The following is an 8,171-nucleotide window of genomic DNA, read 5'->3' as shown; positions in this document are numbered from 1 at the left end:
GCGGGTCGGTATGGTAACAACGATACCAAAATTGTTATATTTTTTTAGGTTTTTACACTTTTTTGCAATAAACCCCCTTTTTTTTGGAAATCTTTTTTTTTTCTCTATAGCTGCATTCAAAGTCCTGTAACTTTTTTATTTTTCTATGTACGGAGCTCTTTAAGGGCTTATTTTTTGCGAGACGAGCTGTAGTTTTTATTGGTACCATTTTGGGAAATGTACGGCTTTTTTGATCACTTTTATTGCATTTTTTGTGAGGCAAAATGCTAAAAATTAGCATTTTGCCTCTGTTTTTTAGCGTTTTTTTTAACGCTTTTTGTTGTACAAAATAAAAAGCGTGTTCAACCTTTTTTACACGTCGTTACGGACGCGTCAATATCCAATATGTGGGGTTTTAGTTTTTTTTCCCTTTTTTTATGCTAATATTAGAAAAAGCATAAAAAAGGGGTTTTTTTCACATTTTTTTTTACATTTTTCTTTTTTTTACACTTTTCTTTTTTTTATACTATTTGAGTCCCTCTGAGGGACTTACATCACTGTGCCTATGATCGCTGTCATAAGGCATGGCAGAGCTACTGCTCTGCCATGCCTTATCGCTTGTACAGCGATTATAGGCACAGGCAATACAGGACGCCAGTGTCTGGCGTCCTGTTGCCATGGCGACAGGCCGGGCTCTCGCGATAACATCGCGAGTTCCGGCCGGAGACACACAGGGATCGCGATCCCTCTGTGAACTCTTTCCCTGCCGCGATCTACTTAGATCGCGGCAGGGAAGGGGTTAACAGCGGCGGGCGCATCTCCGATGTCCCCCCGCTGTTGGAGCGGGACGCCGGCTGTGACTGACAGCCGGCTCCCGCTGCGGGATAGCGCGGGATCTTATGTGATCCCGTGCTATCTCCAGGACGTACCGGTACGTCCTTTTGCGGGAAGTACCAGGCTCCCGGGACGTAACGGTACGTCCTGGAGCGGGAAGGGATTAAACATACAACGCTAGGAATATATTCTAATACCCATCACAGCAGGACTGAAGAAGCAGAACGACACAGAAACAAATACGGACTAATGGATTGCCTGAGGTAAAAGATTATGGAACGCACCTTTTCTCTCATTTACTGGTGGTTCCTCAGTTACCGGATCCTCAAAATCATCATGAGAGTCTTCAGTAGAGCACCACTGAAATCAGAAGAGAGATTACTGAGGCATTACTGCGATCATAACATTACTTCACTGAACGAGCAGAAAATGGGAGGGGTGAAAGTCACTCAACCTGTGCAATAGGGGAAAAAACAATACAAACCCCCCCCCCCCCCTTCCCCCCCCAAAAAAACGAGCTCAAGGTTTCTTTCACACACACATGCCATTTTTGGTATAAAGTATAAAAAAAAGCCATTAAAGTCAAGATTTCTTTTGCATGGTTGTGTTTGACATTTCTGCCCTTCTGTTCTTTTATGGAACAGAACAACGAAAATAAAACAGCTGCCGCATCTGTCGAAATAACGGATACCAGCAGCACCTGACAGAACCCACTGACTATAACGGGTTCTGTCCGGGGGGGGGGGCATCATTTTAATGGGGAAAGATAAAAAGTGCTTTTCTTTTTTCCCCCTTTTTTCTTCAAGCATTTATGACAGAACTAGAGATGAGCGAGTGAACTCGCTAAGGTAAATTACTCGAGCGACTAGTGCCTTTTGCGAGTACCTGCCCGCTCGTCTTAAAAGAATCGGGTGCCAGCAGGGGGCGGGGAGATCTCTCTCTCTCCCCCCCGCTCGCTCCCATAACTCACCGCTCTCCCCCGCCGGCACCCGAATCTTTTAAGACGAGCGGGCACCCACAAATGGCAATACTCGCTCGAGTAATTTGCCTTAGCGAGTACGCTCGCTCATCTCTAGACAGAACCCATTATAGTTAGTGGCTTCTGTCAGACGCATTTTAACAAAATATTGTGATCATTTTAGAGTTCGGGTCGTTACGGATGTGGAAAAAAAAAACCAATCGTCTTTTACATAAAGCATTTTAATAGAGGAAATTGGGTGCGTTTTCCTTTTAATATTTTAAACCTTTTTATTTTTTTAGTAGCACTCTGTAACTTCACCATGTGACAGCGTGATATTACTGGACAATGAATAACTGTCAATACAGCCTATTGGGCCAGGTCTCTGGTAGGTGGAGCAATCCTCCAGCACTTCAAGATGACGGGAATAGAGGGAGTCCCCTCTTAATGCAACCTCTCAGTGGTTAAATAGCCAGCTTTGGAGTTCTCTGATCCCGGTCTGTAGTGTGGGGTGTAATCTGTATAATACAGCTGGCACATAGAAGTGATAATGGGGCACGGCTCCAGAGCCCACGCTTAACTGCGCCATAATAGTACGGTGGTTTGCACCAACTAGTATGGCCGCTGGTCTCCATGGGAGTGTGTGGTTTAACCATGTGCAGCTAGCAGGACCGTGCGTTTCCACCGTTAGGGCTCATTTACGACGGGTATTATACACATATTTTAGTTATTTTTTTGATGAGCGATATATGGAGTGAACAGACCTCCTTGGTTTCAAACGGGTTCATTCACATCTGTGGACTTTTTACGCAATTTTCAGTTGTGTGAAAAAATATGCAGTATACTCTATTTTGGTGCGTATTACACACCAAAATAGACTATAGAAGTGAATGGGCCAGTGGAAATAGTCACTGAATATGCAGAACGCCAGCTAAATGGCCAAAATATGCAGGAAATCTGCATTTTTCAGCCCATGAATATGCATCTGTGAATAAGCCCTAAAACTCTTCACACTTACTTCGTTGTAGTTTTTGTTTGACTTAAATCCGTCGCTGCCGGCATCAGTTGTGCCACTGATGTACCCCACTAACTTACAATGTGGTCCGTCATTGTGATGGGAAGAATAGCTCTTCCCGCTTCTATATTCTTCCCACCAGATATGATGAAATCTGCAACAGAAGCCGAGGATGGAGCCTCTGACAGAAGTGCGAGTCCAGACCGAGAGGTCCATCATGAACAGAAGAAAACTATACATCATTATGGTTAATCTGAGCGCCCGCAGATAACGAGGCATCTTACCAAATGACAGTGATCTTTAATGCGGTCTCCACAACGATCGGTGAACATGGCTTGGAAGTTAACCATCAATACATCTCCTGCAAAGGAAACATCGAGTGTATTTTCATCACTTAGGCCGCTTTCACACAGCCAAGACAATTGTGCAAGATTTGTGTGTTGCGAGGCACACAAATATGAACCCCATTTTTTTGAATGGGGTCATACAAACAAGCTTTTTTCCCCCATGCCCCTGCAGAAGCCTGCGGCTCACCCGCTGCCGGCGTCTTCTATCTCTGCTATGCGCCTGCTGCCGGCGCAGAGCGGAGCCGTCTCGTCCCTTGTGACGTTTCTGTGCGGGCCTCTGCGAGACTCGCACAGGAATAAAACATGCCGTGATAGGTTTTCAAGCGGACAAATCGCGGCTGTGTGCCTAGGATAGCATTTTCTAATGCAATCCTATGGCAACGGGCACAGGCAGAAATTCTGCGGGAAATCCAGAATTTCCGCACGTGTTAAGGGGCCATGTTATAGTTAGTTGGTCATGGAGACTCAGTGCCCCAATGGGCAAGTAGATGCTGGTAAATAATGTCAGTCTGCTCTTTCCATAGAGTAGACTGTCCTCCAATCTAGTATTAGATCTCAGCACAGTCTCATGAAGAGTTTTCAGACTACCACTTACCCCACTTTATAAGCTGAAGCTACGGACATTTGGTCCCCATGACCACCACCATAATTGTATACTGGCCTTTTGCCGGAACCGAAAATGGCTATTCCGTCGCTTACATTGTATGAAACTGCTTCCCTTCAGTCAGAAAGTCCAGGGTTTGAGTGACCATACTCACCATGGTCAGGTATAGTGCGATGGATAGGTCTTGCCGGCTGCAGTGGCTTACGTATTAGCCTTCGGACTTCCATTTTGGGGCTTCGCAGCAATTCACAGCCTAAGGAAAAGGAGGTTACAGTTACATGATAGGTAAACCCTTATAGACACGGACCATCCCCCCCCCCCTCCCTTTCCATTTCTCTTCCCAACTTTTAGAAAATTATAATTTAAAAAATTTCCATTGATGTTAATATCTGAGGCTTTTTTTTTACGGGACTAGTTGTATTCTTTAATGGTACTATTTAATATACCATATAATGTACTGAAAAGATTCACAGGCCCAATATGGCCTATGCTAGTGTGAAGGACCCTTCAGGCCGGCTCACATGGGCAGATTCCAAGTGCGGAATTCACAAAACACAGGCATTGAAAGGCATGTATTGTGTACTCAACAGCATTCTATATTTTGCCTTGGACAACCTCCAATAAAGTCAATGGAGGCCGTCCAACCCACAGCCCATATGCAGTTAACATTGCTTATGGGCTGTGGGTACCCTCATCGCTTAGGAACGGCACAGGAGATAAGAAAAAAAACCTGTACAGCGGATGACCGACAGCGAGCCACCGCGGTCATACATAATACAGAGTCGCCGACCGGGCTCACAGCAGGAATCCACTGTGGGCCTCTCGCACGTGGAATCCGGTGCCCGTGTGAGCCAGGCCTTTTAAAATGCACCAGACCTATCACAATGATTCATGCTAGATGATACATCTGCTGTATCTTTATGCCCCATTTACATGGGACAACTGTCGGCTAAACGAGTGAAGGCGCCTTGATGTCACCGCTAGTCGTTAGCGCTCATGCAAAGCGTTTGGACAGGCAGATCACTGCTGGAGTATCGCTCAGCGCTTCACATTCTATAATCAGTCCTGTACTTTCCCACAGGAGCAATGAATGCTCAGTAAATGTAGGTAGGTAGGTAGTGGCGGGGGTCGTTCCGTCCGCCTGCCTCCATCACAGTACACAGGATGATCGTCTGATTTTCATGCCTGCAGAAAATGAACAAATTATCGTTTATTCAGGTTCCCACGATACAGTGAAAAACTGAATGAGGGTGATGCGCAAGAAATCGTTAGTAGCTGGTTGATCAAGAGTCGTCTGGTGTAAAGTCACAGTCGTTGGTATTTGAACGACTTGCATGGAGATCCCCTCCAGGAACGGCATCACAGCAAACAACCAGTGATCAATCATCGCTCCGTGTAAAAGCGGATGAATGATTCCCCTACACAACATTTCTGAGCGACCGTCTGCGGGCCCTCTCTGACAAGCCAACCAAGTATCTGTCTAACAGTCCTTCATATTCGTGAAGGAGGACCGAACGAGCTCCGTTTAACCCGAACAATTAGTGAACGCACCAATAATGATTTTTATGCCAGTATGAAATGAACGATGAATGAAAAGGGAATGATTATTCTTCGTCGTTGGCTCGCATTTAGACAACCATTATTGTACACTTTCACTTGTTGGAAGTAGAATTGTTTCCGTCTAGAAGCACCTTGAACAATAGTTGCTCCGTGTAACGGAATCATCCATTATGTGGTTTAGTGTACGCCAGCAGTGCATAGGGTGGGACTGCACTGTACCGCTGCTCCACAAGCACTCTATGTAAGGTTGTGGATCACAGTGTAGCCATACATCTCATACACTAATAGAGGAGGGTCACGTCGTGACCCGCTGTGTGTGACAGATCACCAGAGAAAAATAAATAAATACTTTTTAGTGCCGCATTGACTTCCATTACTCTGTAAGACAGCGGGGCTACACTGCGACCCTCGCCTGCATGCCCAGTGTTGCAGACATAGTCCCCGCAGGTCCCGACCTCAATGCTGTCGGGCTGTATTTACACGGACAAATTTTACATGAGATTTCTGTGTGTTGTAAATCGCCCATAATTCCCTAGGGGTTAAACAACAACAACAACAAGAAAAATAGTACAGCAAGAGTTTTTTTGTAGAAAAAAAAATAAAAAACATAGTAGCATTTACAATGCTTTAAATGCATCATCAGTGTAAGGCTACATTCACACGGTATCGGGCCAAGAAAGCTGGTGCGATATCGCGGTGCCAACGTGTGTTTTCACACCGATGCAAGACTTTATTTTATTCAAAAATGGCTCTCCGTATTTCTGTGAAATTGCGTTCCGCAGGTCCACGTTTCACGTGCGTCAGAGGATGGCAAGCATTTCCCACATCGCACTTGTGTACATCGTACAGCATGCGAGCGCCACGCCATGTCTGTTAGGGTCCCACGGAAAAGATAAAACATTATGCAATTTTTACCCTCCCAATGAGGAGTGAAGGGGGGGGGGGGGGGGGATAAAAAAAATTGTTCATGCGAACAAGTTCATATCCGTGCGTCTCACAACGGACAAAACATGTGCGCGATTCCCGCCCGTGTGAAGCCCAAATGGTGTTGATTTTTACATTTGTGACAAAAATTGTAATGAGGCTTTTTTCCCCCTTTTCAAACCCTGGGTGTTGCCAAGATCCATAAAAAACCAGTACTAGGGTAGTTTTAGTATGTGATGACACTCCCCCATCGACATGACTCCACCTAGTTGTCCACACATTTCCAGGAGGAATAATAGAGGAACAGCATAGTGCAGAGTTCTAAGAAAAGAAGCTACAGAATTGATGTTTCATGAAGATTATAAGCAGTTACTAAATTGTAAAGGCACTGTTACACAAGACGACTGTCAGACACATTAGCGCCCGACAGCTGACTATTGCCTGCGCTCTACACTGCGCGATAGTCATTCAATGACTGGAGGTGGAGCGGCTGGTGATCGTCTGGTTCGCCTCCATTCACACAACAACCAAGCAACTCCGACAGACGAGCCGTTTCTTGCTCAGCGCCTCGTCGGCAGCCGCAGGAAGGCTATTAGGTTCAGGCGATAGTCGTGCCATGTAAAAGCTACCTTTGGACACGTCAGGAGGGGCGGCCGGTCCATATGGGATAATACAGCTTCTATAAGGGGTTAATATGAACGTGGGTCTGGAATGTGTTGCGCTGTTGGCATCGGAGACCGGAGGCTTTTGGAGGGTAATTCAGCAGAAAAATAAGCATGGCTGTCCAAACTGATAGACTAGTAGCGGGCTCGCTCAGCCATAGCGTGCCACACAGACAGCACACAGCAAAACACGGAAAAAAGAGAGAAAAAAAATAAGAGTAGAAACTAACAAAGAAGATGTGATCCACGGCACGCAGAACAATCCGAAACACACCAGAAGCCACCACCGCAGTCATGACATCCTAACACAACACACGTGACGGCACGCTGGGCTCTATAGTCCCCAAACGTCGCAGGGCCACCAGCTCACCAAACGTCGCAGGGCCACCAGCTCACCAAACGTCGCAGGGCCACCAGCTCACCAAACGTCGCAGGGCCACCAGCTCACCAAACGTCGCAGGGCCACCAGCTTACCAAACGTCGCAGGGCCACCAGCTTACCAAACGTCACAGGGCCACCAGCTTACCAAACGTCACAGGGCCACCAGCTTACCAAACGTCACAGGGCCACCAGCTTACCAAACGTCACAGGGCCACCAGCTTACCAAACGTCACAGGGCCACCAGCTTACCAAACGTCACAGGGCCACCAGCTTACCAAACGTCGCAGGACCACAACTGAAAGCAATCAAAAGAATAAAAGAAAAAACTGCAGAAAGTCTAAAAACTAACAACAAAAAAATAACAATTACCTGGCAACGTGCAGACAGGCCCACAGAGGAGAGGAGAACTAGTGGTAAGGGATGAGGTCTTGTATCAGACAACCCGTCTACAGCACAGGAGGGGAATCATCATGCCGAGCTCACAGCCAGTCATCCAGGACTGGAAGTAGACAGAACTTACCACTGTGGGCGGCCCCCTGCTGACTCGGACCCACGGCTGACCCTCCCCCACACTGATGAGGTTACTCCCTCATACATGTGCTTCTCCATCACTCCACCAACTGGGTTTACATTAAAGGGGCGCTACAATTTTGGCTTAAAGTATTCACGAATGATTGTGGCACAATGACTATCCGGCGGTCGTGTTGCGACGTCAGGGGTCCAGTCTGCTCCGCTGAGTGCCACGATGTTTGGATAGACATAGGGGGAGATTTAAAACAAAAAAACTGTCTTTGTTGCCCATAGCAACCAACAAGAACACAGCTTTTATTCCTCCTAGTGAGGTTAACCCCTTCTCACCCCAGGACGTAAATTTACATCCTGACTGGTAAGGGGTTACCAAAAAAGT

At 46.5% G+C, this 8,171-nt stretch overlaps 1 long non-coding RNA gene across 1 annotated transcript; it reads right to left on the bottom strand.

Annotated features, from left to right (window-relative positions):
* Window positions 1-1,102: 1,102 nt before the first annotated feature.
* Window positions 1,103-3,990, bottom strand: LOC136578843 (uncharacterized). Its single transcript, XR_010786666.1, has 3 exons — window positions 3,892-3,990; window positions 3,071-3,147; window positions 1,103-1,173 (listed from the first exon to the last, which is right to left on the bottom strand). It is a non-coding gene; the product is annotated as an uncharacterized lncRNA (long non-coding RNA).
* Between the last annotated feature and the right edge of the window lie 4,181 nt (window positions 3,991-8,171).

The sequence above is a fragment of the Eleutherodactylus coqui genome, chromosome 9 (genome assembly GCF_035609145.1).
Source record: "Eleutherodactylus coqui strain aEleCoq1 chromosome 9, aEleCoq1.hap1, whole genome shotgun sequence".
Taxonomy (NCBI): domain Eukaryota; kingdom Metazoa; phylum Chordata; class Amphibia; order Anura; family Eleutherodactylidae; genus Eleutherodactylus; species Eleutherodactylus coqui.
Note: the sequence above shows the minus strand (reverse complement) of the source record. Positions and strands in the feature narration are given on the sequence as shown.